The sequence below is a fragment of the Pinus tabuliformis genome, chromosome X, assembly GCF_031772625.1.
Source record: "Pinus tabuliformis cultivar Carrire ecotype Pingquan chromosome X, CPIR1, whole genome shotgun sequence".
Classification (NCBI taxonomy): domain Eukaryota; kingdom Viridiplantae; phylum Streptophyta; class Pinopsida; order Pinales; family Pinaceae; genus Pinus; species Pinus tabuliformis.
This window is the reverse complement of record NC_142308.1, coordinates 543,102,461-543,118,345: the sequence shown is the minus strand read 5'-3', so window position 1 is coordinate 543,118,345 and position 15,885 is coordinate 543,102,461. Positions and strand designations below refer to the sequence as shown.

Here is a 15,885-nt window from a genome sequence, read left to right as displayed (position 1 = left end):
ACCTCTTTCTCCTTCCTTCACAGCACCCTAAAAACTCTACCACCGAAAGTACATTTCTAGGTCATTGAAGGACATTATGTGCCTTTGTTTTTGTGCAAGATGGGCCTCTAAGAGGTGATAGACTTGGAAAAATATTAATACAACCTTCATATACCTTAATATACCCTTTTCCATCTTTATATCACCTTTTCCACCCTCATAATTCTCACAAATCCAATCTTGTAGCAAAACAATGCAATCGTGTAGCTTCCGGTAGCACCATGCAAACTTGACCAAATTTGCTCCAAAATCTTGATTTTTTACTCTTAGACTTGAATAATGTCCCCTAGGCTCTGAAACCATTATTAAGGAGGACCAAAGGCCACTTAAGACTTGCCTTTTCTTCATTGCAACACAATTTTGCAATAGGGTTTAGAGGACTGATTTCTGAATTTGAAGTTACAGAGATGGCTTTCTTGATTGTCCCATGAAATGCCTAATGAACTATATCACTAAATATAAATATCCTTAAAGAAAATGATTAAAGGTCGATTTATCCATGAAAATCATATCAAGTCTGTTTCTTTTGAATTATGCTTCTTTTAGGGTTTCAATCACAAGCATTGTTATTGCATAGGTTAGTTTCCTTTTCAATGCAAATTTTCACATTCTGCAATTAGAATAATGTTTATATTCTTGCAAGTAGCATAAAATTTACATTCTTCAAGTATATTAATGTTTCCATTTTTGCAAGTAATATAGCCTTTACATTCTTGCAACTAGGGTTAGCATATACATTTGGATAAGAAATATCGTCCTTCCTTTTGCAAGTAGAATAATATTTCCATTTCTGCAATTAGAATATAACTCTCTTTCTATGCAATGTCCTTCCTTGATTCAACTAATCGAGCGGTATCTGTATGCCTTGATCTAGTCCATTTCTTGAAGGTGGCATGAGTAGAACTTAACCTACTGTGCACATAGCACTGTCACCTCTTAAGTTTGTACGAACACTAGGTTTATAATTAAAGTTGGTAGCCTTGGGAGTTGCAACACCCCTATTACAATATTGAGGCTCATCAACACACACACACACACACACAAATATATATTTGTAATAAACTATGAATTAATAGATTAATGATCATTATCACTTCTTGTTTGAGTTAAAGAAATACCTTCTCACAATGAATTGGTAGAACATAAGGCTCCTTATCCTCTGGTAGGAACCTTGAGGAATCTATAGAAAAAAATCCACTATGGGTATCATGTCCCTGTTTCCTCTCAAATGTTTCATAGCATCTACACTTAAAATAAAACATTTAAAAGAGTGGTAATCCAACTCAATAATTTCTAGATTTTCCCAACATATTGTAGACTCCCTTCAATAATATATTTATATTTTGAGCTTGATCGACTGGATTGATTGAAATAAACCATGATGCCACAATCAAAGGATCGTCTCTTTACATTTACACTTTCTAAACAATAATGTTGACAATATTCCCACATTGCAAGATATATCCTCGTCCGTGAAAGACTATTTCCTTGCAGGATGATGTCAAAATTGTAAGGAAATAACATTTTTTTAAACTCCAACTATACCTTTCTTTCACATCCTCTACACATGTTGATTTCTTCTTCTTTTATGTTTGAATCTATACTTGCATCTTCTATTTGATTTTGAAATTTTTCAGTAAACCATTGTAGTGTGCAATGTTTTCCCCATTCCCCAAGAAAAGCAGTGGGAAGTGGAGTATTCCTTGGGTTCAACCTCTTAAATTGTCTTCTTTCTTCTAACACTTCTTCTCTCTTTTTATCATATAAATCTATCCATTTTTTTTGTAAATTCCATGTATTATAGAATGCACTTGTAGAGTATAGCACTTTTGTATACACCTATTACATGTCAACATATTTATTTCAAATTCCAAATGTCATGATGTATATTTGACAAATAAATTATAGAGTAAATTAATGATTGCAAGGAAAACAAGCACAATGATCATGAATTTACTTACTAATTTCTATTTCAACACCATTAGATTGTGATTTTTATCCATCAATTGTATCTGATGCTCGTTCTTCATCCCAGAAGCATGGCCCATCTTCAAAATCCTTAGAAAGGAATTCACATAGGAAGAAATATTAGAATGTAGCAAGAAAAGTCTTCGTTTGACTAGTGCCTTAGTCAAATGGAGAAAATTTAATTTTCCAGATGAGCGGGATGACTTGATTTGTAGTTATTTAGAGTGACATGGCCTTGTGTACCAGTTAAGTCAGTAAATTTGAGTTTGTAGGCTAGAACTAGAGTTGTGCATAAGTTTATTGCTAAGATCTAGTAATATAGTTGATTTATTGTTAGTTGAACTCAGTTAACTAAGATCCGGTCATTAGTTGAGTCAGTTATGATTGTTGTTAACCCACTGATCTCTCGGTTAACTAGTCAATTAGTGAAAAATAGACTTAGTCATGCATGGAATTTGAATTTCCTAGTTGGGTGCATGGAAAAGGCATATTTGTATCTATAATTGTATATTGTTGAGTGTACAATTATTTTGCACTGATTAGGTGATCAATTCCCTTTGGATTTGTTCAATGAAATAAGGAATTTCCCTATTATTTAGGAGCTAATTTCCTCCAAGATTGTGTAAGGAAATAGGAGTTTGAATGAGGCTCGAATTGCCTAAGTGTTGGCTAGAATAGGTGAGGAAGCAAGAGAACAATTTTACAGTACGGGGCGTGCTTTAGAGCTAAAGAAAGACATTGTAATTATTTATCTTTCTCATATGAATTAATGCAAAGAAGCAGAGGGGTTTTTGCCAATTTGGTTCCCCTTTAAAATCATTATGTTCTTTGTCTTTTAATGGTTGCATGCTATTGCATGTGTTTATATCATGTGCTTTCCTTTCCGCAAAATAGTAGAATAAATTATTGTCTCTAAATTTCAGTTCAATTTCATTAGCTGTAGAAAATTTCTATTAATTTTTACGTGGTATTAAAGCCTTGTAGGCCTACATAGAAACCTTGTTCCATATATTCTCTCAAAGAAATTTTGATATGCATAATTTTTGGTGCAAATTTTCTTAAGTGCGGGAAAATATATTTCAACGGATTGAGGCTAGAATATGCATTGGAGGGCACCTCGAATTTTTGTGCTTGGAAAGATAGGATGGAAGCAATCTTGGATGATAATGGAGTATGGGAATATACACGAAATAATATTCCAAAACTAGAAGCAGCAGATGCACAAGCACTTGTTTAGTGGAAGAAAGACACAACAAGAGCCAAGAGGATTATTCTGGAGGGTTTCAGAGATCATGTGGTTTCAAACTTGCATGGAAAGGAGACTTGTTTTGCAATGTGGAAAACTCTCACAGATCTCTTCCAAAAGAACAGTGATGACAAGAAATTAACATTAATAGATAAACTTAGGAAAATTCAAATGCATAAAAATGAAACCATTCCTCAATACGTATCCAGATTCATCAGGTTTGAGATTGACTTGGAGGAGTAGGATAAAATGTGCCATCATCTGAACTTGTGAGCTTAGCACTTCTTGGCCTCTCAAAATCATGGAACATCTATTAGGATTCAATTAATGGAAGAGACAAGCCACCATATTGGGGGAGACTTTGGTTTGATTTAGTGCAGGAGGAGATCAAAAGAAACACTAGATATGGTGTCACATCCATTACAAACGAGGAAGAATATTGTGCTCTATTTGGAAAAGGAAATAAGGCCAAAGGAATGAAGGCCCAAGGCGAGGTAGAATCCAGACATAAAAATGGCAAGAAGAAGGACCTCAATAAAATAAAATGTTTTCACTGCCATGAATATGGACACTATGAAACCAAGTGACTGCACAAGAAATCTAGCAAGGATCCTATAGCAGGAGTAGGAGGAGATTCTATAGCATCTCAATGCGAGTTAGATTTCACCCACTTTGCTTGCATGGAAAACACCATAAGAGTGAGTGAGTGGTACCTAGATTCTGGTGCCTCGTATCATTTAATAAGAAACAAGGAATTCTTTCGTAGCCTAGAGAAGAAGGATCTCCAATTTCACATAGAATTTGGAGATGATGGGAGGTATAGTACCAAAGGAATTGGTACTGTCACCTTTAAGAGGGAGTCATGCTCTAGAAAATGTTATATATGTGCCTGGACTGAAGAAAAGTTTGATTTCAGTAGCTATATTAGAGAAAAAAGGTTATGACATTGTGTTGAGTAAGGGAAAATATTTTTTGAAGCATGTTTCTACTGGACAAGTGAAAAAAATTGGAGTTAGATTGAAAAGTATTTATATCTAGAGGTAGATTTCACCATTCTTGCAACTATACCTCTAGGAATGAGGTGGGGCGATCTGAAACCTTAGTCCCAAAGTTGTAAAGACTTGGGCAAATTCCATAGGAGAGCAGTAGTAGTTGAAGTATACTTTCCTCATGGATCATTACCCTTGCTATAGGGGCCCACTCCAGTAGTAGGGGGATGAGTGTCATTTGAGCAGTCAAATACTAAGGAGCACATAACAGTGTTGACATCAGAACATGAGGCTCAGTAGCAGAGTCAGCAACAATGCAAATTTCTGAGTGGGCAGTGCAGAGGCCAATAGCAGTAAGAGAATTAGGAGACATTTTCAACACAAAGACACAGTTGGTTCAATGTTTTGGATGCTTCTCAGTTGCAGTTGTTGTAGTGGCAACAACAACAATGAGAGATAGTGTTTTTTTTGTTATAGTACATTCCATAGGAGATGGATTGGGTTGTGTAGAACGCTTTTCTTGCTAAGAGGGAAGGTTAGAATGTAGTAATAAAAGGCTTCATTTGACTAGTGCCTTAGTCAAATTGAGAAAAAAAACTTCTAACTTTGTAACCGGAGAACCCACAGTAACAACCATTTTTCATCAACGTTTCAAATCCCAACAGGGATCCATCATCAGGACTTCTTGAATGATGATAGTAGAAGAGCTTGAATGAGGGTTTTAAATAGTTTTTAATAGTTTTGAGGTGAGAAGATTTAAATGGATGTCGGCTTGTTTTAATCATTTTTATTTATTAGTTTATTATTTATCCTTATTTTTAATTAATTTTAAAATATTAAAAAAAATAAACTATTTATTAATGTAATAATAAATAAATACTTTGATTATTTAATCTTTATCATCAATATTTACTACTAAATGTTTAAATTTATTATTAATGGTTTAATTCAGTTAATAGATTCATTAGTAGATCCCAAATAATAATTAATCAAAATTATTATAATAAATATTTACATTAAATATTAGTATTAATATTCAATATATATTAATATTAATATGTGAATATATAAATATTTAAATTATTATTACTAAAAAGTAATATTAGTATATTAATATTAAATATTAAATATTAAATACTAAAAATATATTAATAATAATAATAATATTATAATTAATAATAATATAATGTTAATGTATTAATAATAATTAATAACTAATAACTAATACTTAATATTAATATTAACAGTTAATAATTAATATTTAATATCAAATCCTAATAATTGCTATTAAAAGATTAATTTTTATTAATAGTTTATTTAATTAATAGATTTATTAATAGGTCATAATAGATAATAAATAATAATATTTCATAATAATAATTAATGATAATAGTAATATCTATTATCATAATTATTATTGTAAATGTTATAGTTCATACCTAATAGTATTGAAATTTGATATTATGGAGAGTAATAGTGAAAGTAAAGCTACTAACTACTAATTGCTAGAATAGGAGAGAGATATCTACCCACTTGAGTGCTTATACCTGAGATGTACTGGTGATCCTAATTTCTCTGATTAAGGGAAGCCAGCTTCCACTAATCTCAATACCATTGTCCCTATTGAGATTATGTGGATGTTTGATAATCTCAAGGGCTTCTCTGATCTTTCGCCTATGATGTTTTTCTTCACATGCGATAATTGAAGTGTTTTCCAAGCAGACATGGTGCTTGGTTTTTGAGGAATGCTCTGCAAGGGCCAAAGTTTGAGACCTTTCATTCCTAATATCAGCTCCATGTTCCTTGAGTCTTGTCTGCAAGGATCGACCTGTTTCACCAATGTAACTTTTTCCACATGAACAATCTATTTTATAGACTCCCTTAAGTTGATGTCTATTAATATTATCTTTGACAGACCTCATACCTTGCCTAATAGTTCCAGGGGCTGAGAATTGTGTGATTATGTTTTTCTTTCTAAGGATTTTAGCAATCTTATCTGTCACTCCTTGAATATAAGGAAGAAAAACCCTCCCACACTGAGGTTGGTCTTGATCCTTAGGCTTATGAGATAACACCTTTCTTTCAGCTCTCTCTATAGCTGCTTTAATTTCTTTTTCTTTGTATCCTATACCTTTAAAAGCTGAAACTAAATGCTTCTTTTCTTCATCCAAATGGAGAAAAAATTATTTTCCACATCAACAAGATGACTTGGATTGCAATTACCTAGAGTGAAATGGCCTTGTATACTAGCTAAGTTAGTAAGTTTGAGTTTGTAGGCTAGAAGTAGAGTCCTGCATGAGTTGATTGCTAAAATCTAGCAATCTAGTCGAGTTATTTTTAGTTGAACTTAGTTAACTGAGCTCTAGTAATTAGTTGAGTCATTTGAAGGTCAGTTGAGTAGTTATGAATGGTGGTAACTCATTGATCTCTCAGATAACTAGTCGATCAGCTAAAAATAGACCCAGTCATGCATGGAATTTGAATTTCCTAGTTTAGTGGATGGAAAATGAACATTTGTATTTATAATTGTATATTGTTGATTGTACAATGATTTTGCACTGAGTAGGTGATAAATTCTCGTTCGATTTGCATAAGGAAATAGGGAATTTCCCTATTAGTTTGGAGCTAATTTCCTACAGAATTTTGCAAGGAAATAGGAGGTTGGTTGAGGCTTGAATTTGCTAAGTGTTGCCAGAGCTGCTCAGGAAGTAGGAGAACAGTTTTACAGTGTAGGGTGTGCTTCAAAGCTTAAGCAAGATATTGTAATTGTTTCTCTTTCTCATCTAAATTAATGCAAAGAAGTGGAGGGGTTTTTACCAGTTGGGTTCCCTTGTAAAATCATTGTGTTCCTTGTGTTTTGATGATTCCATGTTATTACATGTGTTTCTATCGTTTATTTTCCTCTTTGCGGAATAGTAGAATAAATTGATGTCTCTTGATTTCAGTTAGATTTCGTTAGTAGTGGAAAATTTCTATTAATTTTTACAATAAAAATGCTTCATTCAATACATACCCTTCAGCCATGTAACCCTCTAGATGTGCCTTTTGTCAGACATATATTATTAGATTTTTCATATGCCTCTCAAAGAAAAACATCCACCTCATTGATACGACATCTACCAATTCAATGGAATTGATTAGGTGTATAAGTAAATGGACTTGTAGGGAGATTATTCTCAAATACACATACAATTTATGCAATTTCCTTCTTCCATTTTGGCACTTCACTTTCGTGGATCTCCTTGGAGGTCACCCACCTAACATAAGAATAGAAAATTAGTATGAACATTTAGTCAAAAATTAAAAAGAAATATAATATCTCTATGTCTCTCACACATGAACATTTCATATTACGTACCTTGCAAATGCTAACAATCTACTTATGGCATTCCTTAAGTCAATGGTAAGACATGAATTCCCCTTAATTTCCAATGCCATGATATGATATCAAACAAATTTCTCAAAGGTCGTTAGTAATTTTTCACACAATAGAAGATCAGAATATATTTTGTACTTAATCAATGTTACTAGTAAAACTTAAATGATGATAATACCTTAATGAAATTACGAAAATTATGTGTTTTAAATCCTATCAAATGTCCATCAACTGTAAAACATTTTTCCAATGATGACCCAACTAGTTAGTGTCTTCATTGAGCATATGACTTTTTTAGTTGGTCTAGCTCTTTTTTTTTCAAAATCCATGGAGCTTCTATATATGTTTCATTTTCTCTATTTGGCCACAAATGTCTTCTATCAAATTTGGTATGCAAAAGAGAAATATCTCTCCTTAAAGACAATATTTAATTCTCTTTGTTATAAATATTTTGAAATATAGAATTTGGGACATTTTTGAAGATGTTCATAGGATCTAATAGGTGAGCTATTAATCGATCCTTCCAGTAAGGGAGTGCATAAAATATGGATTTCATTTCCCTTCCTTCTGACATATTAACAATAACTTGTTTTGGTTCTTCAAAAAAATCCTCCCAAGCTTTCAATTCATCATCTTCATACTTCTTATTCCAATCACTTGGATCCATAATCATGGGAGGGCCTCTATTTTTAACTTTTCCATCAAATTGATTATTTTAGCTACCTCTAAACTTATGATCTGGTGGTAAGAAAACCTTATTTTTTGCATAAATAAATTTATGCATATTGTTAGAATACGCCCTTGAAATTGTTCTACACAACTTCGACATTCAAATATACCCTTTGTTTGAAGCCCTACAATTCAATAAGTAATGTTAATAACATCAAAATACAAGTATAAACGTAACTGTGAAAGTTTGGATGAAAATAAATTATTGTTAGGTAAAATTTACTCAGGGTTTGAGTCAAGGTTGACCTGGTTAAATAGTAGTGGTTTTGGGCACATGGTATAGTGTACCCATGGTATTATGGTCTGTGGTATTGCATGTAATGGAGTCTATAAAAGGTTGGGATTACTTCATTGTAATGTAGGCCTAGAGGTGAGTGGTGAAGGCTCACTTGGCCGGATTAGATAGGGTTTTGGCGAATGCTAATGATATCTCATTGGGTTGGGTTTTTCACCGGATTTGGGGTTTTCCTGGATAAATATTATGTGTACAATATTTATGTGTATTGTTGTTGGTTATTTTATTATTCCTCTCTATAAATCTCGATAAATCTCAGTAATAATTTATCTCTCTGTCGTAAATTTCTTAACAACTAGTATAGGAGCTAAGTTGGCTTCAGAAGGACGTTTTTTGTTTCCAAGGGTTTGTATTGGCCTAGTAGATAGAGAAATAATTAAGTTTTTCTTGCAGATATGGGCCATAGATTGTGAAGCAAAGCTGCACACTATTGGGTCATGAGAGATTCAGTGTATGAGGAGGATATGTGCACATGTATTAATTAATTGATGAACCATGTACCTGAAAAGAATGCACACTATTGGATCACGTGAGATTCAGTGGATGAGGAGGATATGTGCACATGCATTAATTAATTGATGAACCATGTACCTAGAAAGAACACCTAGATAACTAGTGGTTACAGTGGCTAGTGACCCATGTAATTCGGTAGATGGGTTCTTTTTATATGGACATTGATGTCATATGTACAAAGACAAAAACAAGGGTAAACAAAAAAAAAATATTATAATGGAGTGAAATTTTTAATTTGCATGTAAATGGGCATATTGTTGTAAGACCTGGTAAGGCATGCATACCCCTAGGTAATTACCAATAAAGTCTAGGTTAGACCTAGGTAATAGGGGGATGTCGGGTTAACAAATCCCGGGTAAAAACTTTGAAGGGGTAAGGGCTAGAGTGAGCAAGATTGTCTCACTTAGCAGGTTTTGGTTGGATTTAGTCAAGGAACCCCAAGTCAAGTTTAAGGGGGCAATTGTTAGGTAAAATTGACTCGGGGTTTGAGTCAAGGTTGACCTGGTTAAATAGTAGTGTTTTGGGGCACATGGTATAGTGTATCCATGGTATTATGGTCTATGATATTGCATGTAATGGAGCCTATAAAAGGCTCGGAATACTTCATTGTAATGTAGACCTAGAGGTGAGTGGTGAAGGCTCACTTGGCCAAATTGGCCAGGGTTTTGGCCAATGCTAATGAGATCTCATTGGGTTGGGTTTTCCCCCAGATTTGGGGTTTTCCTAGATAAATATTATGTGTATAATATTTATGTGTATTTTTGTTGGTTAATTTATTATTCCTCTATGTAAATCGCGGTAAATCTCATTAATAATTTATTTCTCTGTCATAAATTTCTTAACAATTATGAGTGTAAATACAAAAATATTTTATCTTACCAGAAAAAACACCAAGTCTTGGGAAATCATGAATAGTCCAACATAGAAAACCAAACAACATGAAGTACCCATTTGATGGAGAATTTGATATGTCATACATTCTTATGCCTTTCCATAGCAATGGCATCTCATCAATAAATGACATAAGATAAACATCCATTTTTTTACTTGAAGTTTTCCTAGAATGATGAGAGTTAGCATAAGGTGCTCCTTTCTAACACTCATCCATGGGGGAATATTATATATTATTGATCTAATTGTACAAACACTATAATTTGAGATTAGGAAAGAGAATGGGCACACTTCATCAATTGCAAGACCAAACCTAATACTATAGGACTCTTTAAATTTTCTTAGCCATTTTTCTTCTATGTGTTTAATTACTTTGGAGTCGGTTGGAATTCACATGAATCCATATTTACTCCTATTATTTGCATGCCATTCCATCAATTATGCAAGTGACTTACAATGAAACATTCTTTGAAGTCTAGGTATAATTGGCATGTGATGTAAAACCTTCTTTAGAACTATAGGACCTTGTACATATGTATAATATATCTTCTCTTTCCATACAGGGAATTCTACCTTGTCTTTATATCCATATTTGTATCAAATGCAACCATTTTTACATGAATGAAATTTCTTATACTTAATCCCTAGCTCAACCAACAATTGACACGCTCCTCTGCAAGTTGATGGCAACCCATTCCCTTTAGGGAATATTTTAAACATGAGTGCCATGTAAGATTTCCCAAGATTCAACAAATTGAACGTTTGACATATGATGAACATGTTTGGTACATCAATCTATACTAGGACTATTTATATTCAACATATGGTTTTAAAATCCCCTTAAATAAATATAAACAAAGTTTATGAATGTTTACAAATTACGTACACCAATTGAAAATGCAAAGTAAGAAATAGATTTCAACTCACTTCAGTAGGGTAGTGAATCCTTTGTCTGACCAACCAAATAGTGACTTGATTTCTAATAATATTAATGTGCATGCAAGTTTTGAGGTTCTACTTGCACCTGATATGAACACGGGTGTCTTATTTGCTTGCTTGATTGAGTCTTTCATGTTGTTATCATAAATATTACATTGGTGGTAATTACCCTTGCTATCATCGTTATTTTCAACCATATGATCATTATCGTCATCATTATTTCCATCCCCAAAGAAACTTGTAAGCATTTCATTCAACACTTCTTCATGCATTGCATTTTCACTATCATCATCATCATTAAGGTTAGGTGTCATGTCATCATTGTATGATAATCTCATCGTCTCTTCAAATTTCTCAATTGGTAGTGTTCTCTTCAATCTTACTCTTTTCGCCTTATTATGGTTTGGATCATCCTATCCAAATTAGAATAACTCAGTTTGACCTTGGGTATTAGTAGGTGTATCATCAATATCTTATAGCTATCAACAAACACAAGCATTATTTAATGTTAAGAAACAATTGGATAAATCATGAATGAATCAATTTCAAATAAATATAATGAAATGTGTCTTAACACACACACACACACACACACACACACACACACACACACATATATATGAATTGAATAATGGAAAATATTTTATAGACAACCCTTTTTATCCAATAATTTAAAATAAAACACAATTTGGACAACATAGCTTATAAAACGTCAATCCACACTCATTGATTTTTATTTTGTTTTCTACCCTTAATAACATCCTTAGGGAGACCTTGTTCTTCCCTTTTCTTTCGCATACGAGTGTGTTTTAAGAAGGGGTAATTAATCAATAACTCATCTCAAATGGTAAGGTCCATAATATCCTCAACCATTATCAATCTATCAACCTCTCTTTCCATATCTCCATCTTTATCATTTATAACCTCAACAAATTGACAATTTGGTCTTACAGTAGGGCCCCTTCCCTTACTACTATTTATAAATCCTACAATATTTTTGTGTGTGTATGCACATCCATCTATATACATAAGATGACCTTTATTCATTTCTTTTCCACTTTCCAATTGGAGACAATGTGTATACATATTTAAATTTAGACCATATGCTGACATGCTATGCTTATATTCTGCTAGCCTTCTCCATTCACCATTGTAATATGACAGACCATAATATGGCATTAATATCCTAGTGGTTTGTTGTGAATTATTTCTATGTTTATATCCCACATGGACATTTTGGACAATAAAGAGGCCTAGATTTGCTCCATGAATATTGGAGGGTCGTATCATGTAGTTGTATCCCCAAAATTGAAACACCTCATACACTCTAGGTAGTTGTTGATCATTGGGCCAAGCACAATATAGTCGATGATAATATGTATCTTTGTAAATTTATCTCAAATTCAAGGGAAATTCATCATTCCCATCACATTAATTATCATAGGGTATGTAGTCCACCTTCCCCTTGTCTTTAAGTAAATTAGGCATATTTGAACTAGTTCTTGTTTTGTTACTTATTCATTCCTCATCTTCTGAGCTAGTATATGTGCACATATTTGTTTTAGATGTATCATCATATAAATGATCATCGGCCTCTAGGTTGGAATTTAGTGCTCCAAGAAACTTTAAACCAGGAACTTTATCCTACAAGTAATCTTTAATAAAAAAAATTAATTATTTAAATAATATCAAACAATGTTTAAAAGAAGAATACATATAATTTATATAAAATTTGAAAATTCCTTGCCACAGTTACTATTGGACTAAAATTTATTGTAGGAGGCATACTACCCACATGAAGCTCATCATCTATGTAATTTCTTTGTACAATCACTCGTTTGAATTGTTTCTTTCCATGACATACAAAACATCCACAAACAACAATTTTCTCAAAGTATTCATCCCATGTACTATAGTCTTGACCAACCTCTTGTTCAGTGAAATCATTTGTTGTGTCTTCAAGATCCATTGTCATATCCTCTTCCACCCATTTTCCTCTACATGATTTAACAGTTTTAGGTCCACGTCCATGTACATATCTTTTTCTTTTGCTAGTTGAATACTCAAGCTCTGCGTTTGCTCCCACCTCCATCTAAAATAATCAACAACATGCATTAATTTATGTCAAGATTAGATAATACACTAAATTTTAATAATATTGTGAAAAAAGATGGACATATCACAAAATTACATTATATCAATTTTTCCTAAGTTAAGTCAAAATTTGAGTACTTGATGTCCCACGTCATCCATTGTGTCCTCATTTGATATGACACGATCTATTGCCATGGCCTCATCTGGCTCTTGTAATACACAACATAGTCAATAATGTTTAGTACACCAATTATATAATTTCAATGAATATGTTATCCTATACAAAACTTCACTTTAGTCATATATTTTAAATATTGATATAATGTTAATTTGGAGTTGAAAAAAAAATATGACCCTAGGTATATATATCGAGCTAAAACTTTGAAAAGAAAAGTTTCCAACATCCCATGGCCATCCTAATTTTCAAACATTTCCCTTGATCACAGAATCACCTTTAATCACCATTCATGTGCATTTTCAACCAATAATTTTGACCTAAAAGGCCTCATGGAAAAAAATTGACTTTCTCTCCTCTATCCAAGTTTTCCAATGTAGCATTCATCATATCTACCAATGTTCAAGTCAGAACAAATATGCACTCTTGGGCCAAACAAATTACACTCTTTGTAATGAAATTGAAATGGGACATGGTTGGAAAATACCTAAACTTAATATATAATCTTGCATCTTGTCTTACAAATATGAAACATAACTATGTTTCCCACTTATACACAACTTTCACATAAGGCAAGTCAAAGCAAAACTTAGAATGTTGTATGAAATATGAAGTATAAATATTTAAGCTCAAAGTAAAGATATAACAATGAAAAAATGTGTAAAATAATAAAATAAACAATCTACAATTTGAATCAATCATATTGACCAATAAATGAAGCCTGGGCATGCATTTTAGTGAAGGAAGGAAATTTTGGCCTGCTTCACAAAAATGCATGCCCAACCCTTATTTCAAAGCAAAATTGAATTATTCAACTTGGAGAGTATCTTTTTACTCATAAGTAACATTAATAAAATTAAATATTTTTTATTTTTCACATGTATATTTCTATTGTTCAAGAATACTCCAAATTGAATAGATTTCATAGGGTAAAAGGTAGGGTTTGTGTGCCTCAAATAAATTCACACCAGGACTTGTAATTAATGGTAGCGATATAATGATCATTCCATCCTATGGGTTTGTGAAATTGTACCTCAGTACTGTGGTGTAATATCTCCCTAATGGGCCTTAGTCTTGTGTTGTAACAATACCCAAATGGGCCTTGGTTCTTGGGTTTGACAATGACGTCTTTGGTCCTTCTTATCTGTGATATAAGAAAATATTATGACAAATATATGAAGGATATATGATAATCCCTATGAAATAGATATCATGACATACCTATGACTATTTTGTTTCATTGTTATTGCTAATGTTCTCTCTACATAATTGCTTATGATGGTATGGGGTGAATGCAATGTGAAAATGTTTTAAAATGCAATTATCTACAACAGAGGCTTCTAGCCCTAAGAAAATTAATATTGTTACTACTTTACTGGTTAGTAAAGATATAACAATGTAAAAGTGTTTAAATAATAAAATAAACAATCTACAATTTGAATCAATCATATTGGCCAATAAATTAAGCTTGAGTATTCATTTTAGTGAAGCAAGGAAATTTTGGCTTGCTTCAAAAAAATGCACACCCAACCTTCATTCTATGGCCAAATTGAATGATTCAACTTGGAGAGTATTTTTTTGCTCATAAGTAACATTAATATAATTAAATGTTTCTAATTTAGTGATATGAAGGTCCAAGATAATGTAAATGAAATTTTTGGAGCAATTGTAGTTCACGGTGTCTCCCCAAAAGTGTCAATAGTTTGTGAAGAGAAGAAACTTACTAGAAGAAAATTAGTGTGTAAAATTATTAATTAAATTGTACACAATTTGAATCAATAAAATTGGCCAAGAAATGAAGCTTGGGCGTGCATTTTAGTGAAGCAAGGAAATTTTGGCCTACTTCACAAAAATGCACGCTTAGCCTTCATTTCAAGGCCAAATTGAATGATTCAGCTTGGAAATTGCATGGATTTCATAGGGTAAAATGCAGGGTTTATGTGCCTCAAGATTTTTATCAAGATTGGATAACACACTATAAATTTTAATAATACCGTGAAAAAAATAGATGTATCACAAGATTCCATTATCTTCTTTTTTACGAAGTTAGGTCAAAATTTGAGTACCCGATGTCCCACGCCAACCATTATGTCCTCATTCGATATGACATGATCTATTGCCATGGCCTCATTTGGCTCTTGTAATACACAACATAGTCAATAATGTTTAGTACACCAATTATATCATTTCAATGAATATGCTATCCAACATAAAAATTTACTTTAGTCATATATTTCACATACTGATATCATATAAATTTGGAGTTGAAAATAAAATAAAATTATGACCCTAGGTATATACAGCGAGCCAAAATTTCAAAACAAAAGGTATCCAACATCCCTATCGCACATGGCAACCATAATTTTCAAATATTTCCCTTGATCATAGAATCACTTGTAATCACCATTCCTATGCATTTTCAACCAATAAGTTTGACCCGAAAGGCCCCATGGAAAAAAAAATTGACTGTCTCTCCTCTATGTTGTATTATTTATGAATTTATAAAGACCTTCCTCCTTTGGTTGAGACTGCTTTATCTTCTTACATGTATTGTATATGCAGATTCCATTGTCATATCTTCTTTGACCCACTTTCCTCTCTGTGATTTAGTAGTTATACCCCATCCACATC

At 32.6% G+C, this 15,885-nt stretch overlaps 1 pseudogene; it reads right to left on the bottom strand.

The window, feature by feature from the left end:
- The window catches only part of LOC149141133 (zinc finger CCCH domain-containing protein 17 pseudogene), a 34,473-nt pseudogene extending 21,199 nt beyond the window's left edge, over positions 1–13,274 (bottom strand).
- Between the last annotated feature and the right edge of the window lie 2,611 nt (positions 13,275–15,885).